The sequence below is a fragment of the Anopheles ziemanni genome, chromosome 2 (assembly GCF_943734765.1).
Source record: "Anopheles ziemanni chromosome 2, idAnoZiCoDA_A2_x.2, whole genome shotgun sequence".
NCBI lineage: Eukaryota > Metazoa > Arthropoda > Insecta > Diptera > Culicidae > Anopheles > Anopheles ziemanni.
Window position 1 is genome coordinate 22,054,990 of NC_080705.1, and position 12,748 is coordinate 22,067,737.

General features: G+C 45.3%; 1 protein-coding gene across 1 annotated transcript in view; it reads right to left on the minus strand.

Moving 5' to 3' along the window:
• The window catches only part of LOC131293177 (T-box protein H15-like), a 44,270-nt gene that overhangs the window by 12,458 nt on the left and 19,064 nt on the right, over window positions 1-12,748 (minus strand). The gene's annotated exons all lie outside the window — the stretch shown is intronic.

The window sequence follows — 12,748 nt, forward strand, 5'->3', positions numbered from 1 at the left end:
CCTCGCCGTCCGTCGGCGATGCGAACCGGCACGCTATCCAGCAGCAGCAGCAGCATCGCGTCCCTAACCATGGCACCATGGCGGCCACCCGCAAAGGTCCCCCGACACCCTCGAAAGCCTCCCGCTTTCACCTTCACGCATACGTTGGACTATTCGGAGGTTCGGGCAAAACTATTCCGTTTGAACCTCGTGGAACACCCTGTGAGCTTTCGTGTAACGTTAGCAGTTGTTGATGGTGTGTAAGTTGTTTTTTTCGTTGGTTGTTGTTGCTCTCCGTTACAGGTTTTACTAAAGCGCGATAATTGCAGATAAGCAACATAATTCATAATTGCTAATTTGTGAGCCCCCTTTGCCTCAACGTTGGCGATAGTTGTGCGTGTACCCCTTTTTTTGTGTGTATCTTATTTTATTCCGTTCGCTTTTGAACCCTTCACAAGTTGTCTGTTTTTTGTGTTTTTTTTCTCTCGCTACCTCGTCTCCAACTTGTTCTTAATCGACACGTTGCATCGGTGCAGTGATGCGCAAAGTCTATCCGGGGCGCGCATCTTCCCGTGCGGCTCACGCACACGACACGAAAATGGCAACGTCAGGCCGGAAAATACGCAAAACCGATCCGGAACCCGTCAACGGATTTCCCCTCGGGGGGTTTGGGGGAAACGGGAGTCCCTACGTCGGGTCCGTTAACATGCAAAACGTCGTCTCTAGTTCTACGCCGCCTGACAACAGTCTTATGAATATGACAACAATCGATCGATAGTATCTTTCCGGATGGATAACTCTTCGTTCACGGGAGGTCGATGTGGTTTGTGTCGTCCAACGACATACAGGCTGTTTGTTTAAAAAGAATGTTCTTTCATTTAAATCCCCGTAATTTCATGTCTACAAAATTTCCAGATGATTCCTACTTCAGTCTTAAACCAACCAGCCCTAGCCCTAAATCAAACACCAGTAGTTTCCTTCTTACTGTTACGTTTAACGACAGCTTTTAATGCTGTTGCTGAAAAACGAAAATCCACACCTCATATTTAGACATCCGCTTTTGGGTTGGGGTGTGGGAGGTGGTACTTGGCTGGGTCTCAACCACCACAAAGGTACCGACCATTCCAGTCCGCACGCCATCGGGTCGAAAGAGTAGCAAAACAAAGCCACCACCCACCAACGGTGCAACACCTTGTACGAGGGTAAGGTCCCTTAATCTCCAGCAACGCCACCGAACGGGAGTAAAATGGGGGGAAAGTCGTAATGCTCACGATCACGAGAAATAATTTCATCAATCACCACCAAGTGGTATTGTGCGCTTTGAAGGATTTATGTGTAAGATATAGTGATTTGTAGGTCAATTTTGGTAAAATATTCAACAAGAAACATATTTTCTAAAAATGTCTCAAGTTTTTTAAAATAAATGTTCGTAATGAAAAAAGCATATTTTTGTTATTTTCCATCAGAAGCTTAGCGTTAAACATTAATGATGAAAACCATTATCATGCCTACTAATCAAAATAAATATAATAAATAAATAAATAAATAAATAAATAAATAAATAAAATCGAAAACCTGTTCTAAAAAATACTTTACTTAATTGAAAACAGAAAATGAAGTAACAAAAGACTTATATTAAATTAAATTAGTTCCTATTGGAAACATTGTATCACCCTAAACAAAATTACCTCGGTAAAAACATTGATACAAGAACCAACCTCTACAATGTGCATAGCAAATCAAAACGAATCGCAACATTACGGCAACCCCCGGGAAAACTCCTTTGTCATGCAGTGCCAACCGATTGTCACCGGTTGATAAACGTTGAGTCCTTTCTTGCCTTTTGTGCCCGTGCTTTCCGGGTGGAGATTGAGATATTAGCGCCCATTTGGGTGTCGATTGTGTGTGTGTATGTGTGGAGTAACTCTCCCTTTTTCGATCTTGCCCAGCACCGCTTACCGGCCAATCCCTTCCAACGTTGCATTGTTCGCGCTCCCGGTGGGGATATTTTATTCAATTAAATTTATGTCCTCACTCGCCGGTCTGGCGGTGTGGGTGTACGCCCAGCACCACCACGGCCAATCTGCGGGGCGTATGGGTGTACCGAAAATGGTCACCATTTGCGCTGGTCAGCGAACGGGCTCCACCCTTCACCCCGCAACATTGAAATGTTGTGGAAATGGTGCGAGATTGGGACGACGATTTTAGCCACCGAATTGTAACACGCCTCGGTGTTCGGTTGTCCAGCTTCGTCCCCTGCTTCGCTTCTCCCCTCTTGAGCTCGAGGCAACGCAACACTAGTGTGGAGCGATAAAGATTTTACTACAAAGATTACCCAGGTTATGATTATTGGACAAAATTATCGTACATTGGTCATAAATTGTGCGCCCTCCGTAGACGCAAACGCAAGCGTTCGGGGCCCTTTTTTCGGTCGGGTGTCGTGTTGTCACACCACTCGGAATGACCACTCGGGGAGAGCGAGAGATCGGGGTGGTAAATAGAGCCGGTCACCCCGGAACGAATCCGTGCTGAGGACGACGCCTTTCCAAGTCCAGGCGTGTGGTTGAAGCACAAGGGATAAGTCTGGAGTTGCGTGTTGGGTTATGGCCGAAACGATGAGGTTTGACGATGATGACTGCATTAGATAGCATGACACAATAAAATGTGACCAGATTTGTAGCGGATGGTTTCGAGAAGTTTGGTTTGTGGATGGTTTTTGCGGGGAGGAATGCTTTGAAAATTGATTAACTTTTAGGGAATAAAAATTGTACACTTGCAATTAATTAAGTTCATTGAACAATTATTTCTTCGTACTCTTCGTACATGAGGATTTTGTTAAAATAGAACTAAGAAATTTCTTGTTATTATTTCATATGCCTTTCTCCAACCGGGCTCGAATTCTCTTGCCACATTTCATACCGGTCAATTAAACTTATTGTTCCTGGTGTCAAAAGTGATTTTTCCACACTACACTTTTTTCATCCTTCCCTTCGCATAAACATTCAGCATCCATTGCATTCCAACCGAACCCTCTAGAGAACCGTCCGATTCAGCCGTCGCCATCCTAACGCCTTAACAATACAGAACAATCATCGCTACACTGGGTGCGTTTTCCGCGAACGTCCGATTTTTCCGACCTGCCACACGGTTGACATGTAACTAGACAAATGAATGACAGGCTGTCGCGAGGGCTTTTCATCCTGCGGTGCAAGAGTTTTGAACCAGAAATTGTCACCCGACGGGGAACACGAACGGTGAACCTTTCGGGTTCGTCACCTTTTTCCCTCTCCCTCTCTCTCTATATTTTTCTCAAGCCACACTTCCGCCAAACAAAACCACCAACGGAGACGGAAGGACGCGCAAAGAAACCCAAACTCGGACTAAAACTTTGGCGACCCTTTGGGCCGGGTGTCACTTAATTAAGCCACCGTTCGTCATCGTGTCACCGCGCGTTGTGGCGCAAAACATGGCCGCCGCCGTGTTGCCTACTAAATGTTGCGAGCATAATCAATGTCACCTGCTCGCCGAATAATTGATCATTGTTCGCCATCCGGCCCGGTGCGATCGGCGCGGTGAACATGGCCGCGGAAAGGGTCGCTTCGAGATGCAAAGTTTTATTATTTATTGGCCATGTGATAAAAATGTTCCTAATGAACCCCCCCGAGGTCCCGGCAACGGGCGTTGAACAACGCTGTCGACTGACGGTGTGGTGTAGTTGTGCGTCGGGTTGTGCGTGCGGCCATAAATTAGATGAGAAAACGAAACATTATCACATTAACGTAATCAGCGGCTGCCGAAGCTGCTGATGGTGGGGAGATTCGGCTCGGCCTTCAAAATGAACCAAATTTAGGAGTTCACTTCCGTGTTTGAGAGTTGGTTTTAAGCTTCGAGGCTGATTGTTGCTCGAGAGGGAAATATTTAGTTTGGAAATAAACACAGCATGTTATTTCAATTCTTGTATTATGTTTTACATTGGATTTATTTTGAACTACATTAAACTTGCTCAGTTAAAACACCTAAGAAAAACCTAATAAATAATCCTCTAGCGTGAATGAGTTCCTGAAGAGGTTCTCCATCTTCATTATGCGTCTTTAATTTTCTAAAATCACCGCTCCCTCGGGCCTTTGGGTCGAGGTGGACGACGAAACGCACATCAATTATCCAGCAATTGACACATTTTCACCACCCAACAGCGTTGCTGGGACGGCGGAGGAGCAGCGTGAGGAGTTATGTCATCAATCAAAGTGTGCTGCTTCTTCAACACTTTTTTTGTTTTGCTTCACTCCTTTTCTCCCGCGTGTCCTTAAGGCAAAGAGCTCCGTATACCCCGTTCGTCAAAGGTCGCTTATTTCCATTTGTGCGGAACTTAATCAAAATAATTACTCGTTTCTTTTACCGCTGGTAGCTTGAGGTACTTTTTCTTTCTGTTCGCTTCGTTCCTCAACCATGTTCCATTTCTTGGGCTAAGGAACTGGGAAATGTGCCCTTGGGAAAGGACGGTGAAGATTAGAAGGTGCGGGCTTTCCGATCGCGAAATAATTCTATACTTCGTCGCCCCTACGGCCTGGAACCTGTGGGACACACGAGAAATTGGCTCGGTGTTCGTTGCAACACGTTGCAAGTGCATCCCCAACGTTAAGAACCATGAAAGAAAGATAGAGAGAGAGAGGGAGCTGGGTTCACGCACGCAATGCACGCACGCAACAGACTGTTTTAGAACTTACTTGCAAAGTGTGCCTCACAACGGTTATTGTATTTAGTTCGCTGGCCGGGGTATTGCATCGATGCAGTAGGTATATTTATTCTTTCCCCCTCCCCCCTCCCCGTACTGACCACCCATTCTCTTATCCAGCCCGCGTCACGACGGGGTGGGACGGGACACTGCACCGGGCCCCAACCGGTGTGTGTAGTGGTGTGCAGCGAGAAAGAGTGCGAAAAAAAAGAAGAACTGGCACGAACAGCGAAACAACACAAACACCTCCCGATGATGGCGCAGGGAACGCAGAAGCATGTTTTGCCGCTTGTTCACAGCTTTCCGATCGCGATAATGATTTGCAGTGTTAATTTTCACCAACACCCGGCCCCACTCCGGAGGGCTCCCCCCCCCATTTCCATCCTGCTGGCCAGCAGAAGTCGATGAAGGGAAATTAAGGAAGCCCTCATCGCCGGTGTGTAGGAACGATGGGGGGAGGGGTAGAGGATGCGGTGAGGGGCGGGAGGAAATGGGCTCAATTATTATTGCAGCTCAAGAGATTGTGCAATGGTGTTGGTTGGCTCCGGCTGCATCATATTTGTTATGCACTTTTAACCCTTCGATGGTGTGAGACATGTTCGCAAAAGAAAAACATGTAGGAATAATAAATAAAAATTGTACAGTTTATTACAAAGTTGCAGTTGAAAGAAAAGAAAAGTCTTTGAAAAGAATAGTTTTAACATATTTTTCCAATAACCCTTAAAGGTTGTGCATGTCAACAATAAAATCCTTGGGAAATATGAAATAACCATGCAAGGGTTAGGGATGGTGCAATCTTCTTGCAGCTACTGGTGATGGGCATTTTATGTAAGTGCCCGCTTTCCTACACCACTACCAACGCACCTCGAATTGGCCGTTTTTCTTGCCCTTGATAAGCCCGCACTTTTCCTACGCGATTGCTGTCCAGCGCGTGGAAAACGGGGTTTGGTTGGAAGGCGACTCAAAACTTGGTGTAAATCGTCGCAGAAAGTGTGACAAAAATAACAACTAAGGAGTATAGTTTCGACCCCTTTCGTTTGTGCACCACGGCAACAATGGCCACACAACAATGCTGCGGGCATACAAAAAAAGAAAGAACTGTTGCAAACTAAAGCTTGCACTCGCAGTTGCATTGCTAATCGAATAAAAATTATCACCTCTACCCCCTTTCCCAGCTCGCATGATAATCGTTACACTCGTGTGTGTTGGTGTGTATCGGGTTCGTTAGGTGTTTATTTAAGCTACCCCCTTCCCTTGCATCTCCCATCCCTTCCCGAGGTTCAGCTTTTATGTTTTTGTTAGATGCATTACGTTGCACACGGCACGATTTGAATCGGCGCTTCTGCACCTTCCGTTTGTTTTTTTTTTTTTATTTTGTTGTTCCCTGGGAAATTGTAACGTTTGTCGCTTGGGCCGGTTTGGCGAGCGATTATTCGTAATGATGATGATAATTATGTGTAGAATGCATTGCGACCTGATTTCGCGACGGATAGCGGTTGTTGTTTAATGTTGCTTCCGTACCGACTGAGGGGGTTCTTTTTGCTTGGTTTTGTTCCTTTTCGCGTCATTTAATTGTGCAAAAACGGAAAAACCTGGTCACGGAACCGGTGGCGAACGATAAAGAAACGCGTTGGAGGAATAATGTAATGACATATCGCCTTAGGGAAAGCCATACGTTGTCTTCAAACAAACAACGCTGGGGGGGAAGTTTCTCCAATCGAATCGAACAACGAACTAGAAAACGTAGTTAATTTGACAACATTTAAGTGACGAAAACTTCACCACCGGTTCTCGATTCGAGCGCGACGATGCGCTTTTGTCACCAGGTATTGTTATTCAATTGGAACAATCAATTAACGCCAACATTAGCGGCAAAAGCTGTACAAACAAACCGTCGTTCAAATGTTCGTGCAATATCCTTCTCAACTTGGAAACGTCTTAAATAAAATGTACCGTTGATTTTGGAAGTTCACGAAGGCTAAAGCTCCCGAGAAGCAAGAAAAGCTTTAATTGAGAAGAAAAACAATCGGTGGGGTGAATCCACCGGAATCCGAAGGCACCTATTGGGCGCTGGACACCGGACTCCCCGCGTGTGTGTGTGTGTACGTTGTGTTGATCAGGTGTCTCATTTGTGAGTCAATTTCATCTCATCACAAACTGCCCAAAATCATCGCCGAAGCGTGACGGCGGCGAAGAGTTCCAATTAAAACCGAAACCGTGGGTGAATTGAGCGCGGAATTGTTAAAGTCGCCGCAGAAGAAAGGAAAAAAAAATCACAAGTTCCAATAAAATTCCAACACAAGTAGCAGCCATTTTCTTCCCACCGGACGGCGGAACGATTCGGGGGTGAAAAAGTAACCAACACACAGTAAAGAAGAAGTGAACAACTTTGAAGTAGATAAAGAGTGACCAACTTGTGGTGCTCTCCGTCTCTCGATGCACTTGTGCTGTTGACTCCATTTTGATGGCGACAGGCAATGACGAGGCGATGTATTTGTAAATGTGTTTTATTAAGCAAACCTAAAAATGTCTATTACTATGCGCTTCAGGTTGCATTTCCGAGGCAGACGTCATAAAACATTTTAACAAGTTCATTGTGCACTGGATAAAATCCCGAAACCCAACTCCGCGCTGACACGCTAACAATCGTTGAGCTTGTGAGTTGACGATGGTTTATTTTTTAATTTACCAACCAACGTTATATTTTATACGCTGAAGAGTTGGGGCCGACCACTCGCGGTTGTTTGCGGGAAAATTATGTCGAAAGAAAAATAACCCAACCAACAACCCAGTCGGCTACTTACAGCGTCAGGTCGTGGAGGGATCGCCTCAACACGGAGCAAATCTGAAATTCATTCGCTTCTCAGCCAATGGTAGGTCTTAAACCACCCGAGAGGGGCCCGTAAGGCGCGGTTTGACACTCGCTGACCAATGATTTATAAGACGGCTCATATTTTAATCATGAACCGCCCAACCAACCCTCCCGGCTAGGTGATGTTAGTTATTTTTTCCTTCGTTCGCTGCTCTTGCTCGCCACGAAATGGACGGATGACATCCGCTAATGCTCACGAATCATCGGCCAGCTGACATTTTTCATGTGCCGCTTCGATGAGGTTGGACCTTATTCTTGACTTTGGTTTTTCTGTGGTTTTTTATTTAGAGACTAGAGATATTTAAAAAAAAAGAAAACCCCCACGATAAGTTGAACATCAGTAGTTTGCGGAGGCGTTTTCGAAGTCCCGGACATTGAACTTACAGTTTTGGTTCAATTTAAAAATGCGCAAATTTACAACTTTCATTGTCAAAGCTAAAACTTCTTTCGGACGAAACCAGCCTCGCTAAGGGACATACAAATTCCGAAAAACAAGAGTTACAAAATTAAACATAACGCCTTTCCTTCCTTTTCTTGCACTCTATTTGTCGACTTAATAACACCGGCCGGCCTTTAATTTTCCCATTGACCCCTTTGCGTCGATTGACCTTCGAAAAGAAAATTGAACGAAGAGGACCACGCGGCGGCGTGGTCTCATGTGATCCTCGCGCGGCTAAGCATAAGGCGCACGCTTCGACGACTTAAAACAATTTAGCTCCATTAGGACTTGCCCAACGTTGGTGCAGTAATGTTGCGCCCTTTGCAACGCAGCATTAGCTTCGTTTGCCGAAAAAGTAAAATGGGGAGAAAAAGAGAACGAGCCCCCGAATGCATCAAACGTGCCTTCCGGCAACTGACACTCCTAATGCCCGAACAAGAACAGGAAGCTTATTATGCTAATTTCAATTTCGTGTTTCTTTCACCCCAGTTTTACAAGTTCCTTGCCGGGCGGCGGATCAGAGCGGGCGAATTTTCCCTAATTTCGTTTGACTTCCGAAACCGCTGCTCCCCGGTTTTGTCGCGGATTGTTCTTTGCTGTTGCATAATGGGTTTGCTGCTGCGTTTTTTTCTCTTTTGGCTTCGTTTCGGCTTTTCGGTCGCAGCTTGACGTGCAACAAAATAAGCTTTTGTACCATAAACATCTCGGTCAAAAACAGTGTTGCACAAAAGTGCCGCTTCGAGCAACGATTTTGGTTCCGAATTGATCCCTCAAAAACGCGCTTTAGAGAAAAATGGTAATAAACCTACATCCTTCTGAAAGTTGCGATGCGATACAATCAGAAGAATTCTTCACTCGTGGCAATCATGTGGAAAAGTTCCGAGCAGGGCAAAGTTGCTTCGTTTGAACACCCTTTTTTTCGAACATGATCGTGCAGAATGTGCTTGATCATTCGCAAGTTGTTAAATTAACAAGTATCCATAGGATGAATGGATGAACGGATAGATGGATGGATGAATGGATGTGCTTCAGTTCCGAGGGAGAAAAAGTGGTAAGCTGATCTTTATCTTTTTTCCCCTTTCCTTTCCATCGTCCGTGGCAACTTCCGATCGGATCCGATCTTCCGTTGGAGCCCCGCGAATACTTCCACCCTTTCGTTTCTCGTTCTCCTAGAATGAATGGACCGTTTCGAGGCACTTGCCGAGGAAAACACTTCGCCGTTCGAGTTCGCGCATGGTCGCAAAATCGAAAACCCGACTGCCGACGTAAATTGGCCTGGTAATTTTCAATTACCCGTATGCATAAGCAAGTAGCGAGAGCTTAAGCAGCCTGTGTTGGTTGTGTCTGTGTTGACGTGGTAAAATTGAAATTTTTCTTCTCATGGCCGCACGCTACTCCGTTAAGGTTTTCTCTTGTTCAATAAAACGATTTAGAAAATTCATAATTACGTTGTTAAGTAATCCTCTTTTGAAGAATGATGATTTAAAGTTTTTGGTTTGGAAAATTTTGAGCTATAGATTTCGAATTGCAAATGCGATGATGTGACAATTTTATAACATAATTAATATGCTTTAGAGGAATTTTCAAATATCGACCTAACTCTAACTTACCCAAAAGGTATCAAAACGTAGGCTTCTTTAGCCCCAAGATATGGTTTGTCCCACGCTCTATAAACCGAATGCGCTAGCTAAACGTCCTTTTTCTCCCTCGATTTAACACATTGCAATATCCGGCTAATTATCCCGGCGTTTTCCGAAACCGACAACCGGCCTCGGCACCGACTTTTCCGGCCCGTTAGCGGATATTGCCTTCTCAATCGCCGTTTTCTTCACATTTTGCCTCATCGGCACCCACATTATTCTTCTCCCCCTCCTGCCCTTCGAATGTAGGAAAACTGATTTCAATTTACCACTGAATGATTATGATTAAACATAATCATTTGTTTCGGAACGGTTTTCGCTTTTCCTCGCTGGTTCTCATACGCTATAAGATTAAACGGAATTGGTTTCAATGGTGGCATCAAAAAATACAGGATAGGATGATAGAAGCGTATGGATTACGTATCGCAATAGTTCTGGATTATCTAAAATCACTTATCTTCATTCGGAATCGAAACTGGAGTTCATCGAGTTCAATCCATCGACGATTGAATAGAAGGAAATTTCAATTACCTACAATCACAACCTTCTGTGGCAATAATCGACAATAGAGAACATGGTTTAATTGAGGAAACGACCTCCAAATGCACCCTCCAATGGTTATGGCTGGAGCGCGAAAACCTTGATAGAACACCCCCATACGAAGAAAATGGTTTCTTCGATGAGCACATTAAAACCATCTGTCGTCACAAAGCAATGATTCGTTCATTTTTCCCTTTAATAGGTGCACATTACGCCAAGAAAGGGGCAACATCTGACGAAGAAAAAGTGAGGAAGGCTGACTGTTTATGATGCGGAAAATTAAAAACCGGTACCGAACCAACGCCGCTCGGCTTGATGGTAACTAAACCTTGTTTCTATCGATGTTCAGCGCTTCGCTCGTCGGTAAAAAAAATAAGAAATAAATTTCCGAAAGCGTCGACGAGGTGTAAATAATCGCACACCTTCTTCAGCAGCGGAGCAAACGAAATTACGTCCCGAACATGTCGAAGCACGGGACAACTGATCGTTTAGGGAAATCGTAAATGTTTATCGTCCTTCCCTCGACGTGAGGTGAGAAGAGGTTTGCAGGGGAACGGGTTGAGAGTCAAGTAGAAGAAACCTGCCGTTCCAGGTTGCAACCATGCAGATGCACGCATGCAAAACAGCATCTCGTTTGCATCCGGCGAGACGGTGGCGCGCAACGAAATCGTAAATTAGTTATAATAAATAATATATTAATTAAATGCCATCATCGTTTTGCCACTTTTAAGCGGGAAACGGCAGGAAAACGGCAGAAGCAGACTCCGATGCCTTCCGGTGGGTTTGGATGACTCTCTCGGCCTCTTTCTCTCCATCTCTCCTTCGCCTTCATGTGTGCAAATATTTATTTATTCTTCCTCCCACCCGCCTCGTGGATCATCTTAGAAATTTATGAATCCTTCCTCGCTTAACCCGCGGCGCGTTCTTTATTTCTGGCTGTGGGATGTTTTATTATCGCGATGCGGGAACAACCGAATTGCCAAAAAGGTTAATTAATTCGACGGAACGCACCGACGTCTGCACGTTTGGATTTGCACAAATAAAAGCCACTCACCGGCCACAATAAACCCACGCCATCGGAACCGCGACGGGTGTTCCGTTTGGCATCGGTTTATGTGTTTTTCGTTTTTTCCGTTTTGCGTTTCTTAGTGTCCTTCTTCCTCGGAGCCCGGAGTCACCTGTCGAGTGACGAATTGTGAACGTATCTGCGAGGACATTCAACACCACACACACACACACGGGATTATGTGAGTACGAGGCGTTAAAAGTTATGCTGCAAACATACGCCGGAGGATAAAAAACGGAAGAAAATAGGAAGAAAAAAAACACTCACATACAAATTCACTGTTCCCGCTGGCAAAAGGACCGTTGCGTTGATCCCTCCGTCGGTTTGGGGCATTTACATTTATTAAGGCCCTCGATAACGATCGTTCCCTTTACCGTCCCCTCGTTCGAACGGGGCGACAACTTTGAAGTGAGTAAAAATTGAAATGGAACAAATTTTTACAACTCCGAACTATGTTAAACGGATCGACGCTTGACCTCGCGCGGGACAAACACAAGGAGATAAAGAAAACCGGGTCCGGTTATAATTTTTCGGAAGGCAATAAAAACGGAAAACAAGCATAAAAGACCACGAACTATGCGTATGATAATCGCACACATCGGAAGATCGGATGGATAAAAAACAGAGACCAGCCTGGATATGCTTCATATGCTCATGAGCGCGCGCGCGCGCGCACCAAACGGGACTCAGCGACTCGTCCCCGGCCGAGGAATGTCGAGGGGGGCAACGGGGAGGAGGGATTGTAAATTAATTATGACCCTGAGGTATGCTGTTTTCGATGCGCTCGCGGATGCGCTTCAAGGTGTTGTTGAGCATGTTGAGTGCATGAAGTTAAAGTTTATCGGAAGGAAGAGCACCATGCGTACAAGCCTATAAATGTGTGCACTTGGACCGGAGAAGGTGGTGATGTTTTCATTCGTCCCCCCCCCCCCCTCTCCCCTCTCTTTTTCGTTACCCAACTGCCCACCGAGCTCGCATAAAACGGTTAAGAACCCGGGGAACATATTTATGAACTCACCTTCGAGGAGTCCGTCGGGAAAGGTTCCCCGGGTTAATGAATTGGTGGCAGAAGTTGATGAAGTTATTTCGGTTTGCATTTCGATGTACTAGGGTCGGTTATGTGCCACGCCGGCGATATCGGGTGATAAACGACTTTGTAAATGCATTTGGAAACGATATGCTGTTCCCGGGGCTCATCACGAGGTGAGGAATTCTGCTGGGATCCGGTCGCGTACACGCCCGGCCAAGGTTAACGACGGGCCACTACTATGTGTTGGGTAATTTCTCCAGAAGTGCATGTAAACAAGTTATCGGTGAAGTATGTACGTTCCAGCAGGTACCGACAGGGAAAGTGTTTCGCATGAAATTATGAGCGCGTTTTTTCATCTTGTCTTGCTATTAGCTTTCTAGGTCAGCACCTGTTCTGATGGTGGTACATTCTTTTTTAAAAGCATTTCTGCGATATTTTAATGCTTTGTTC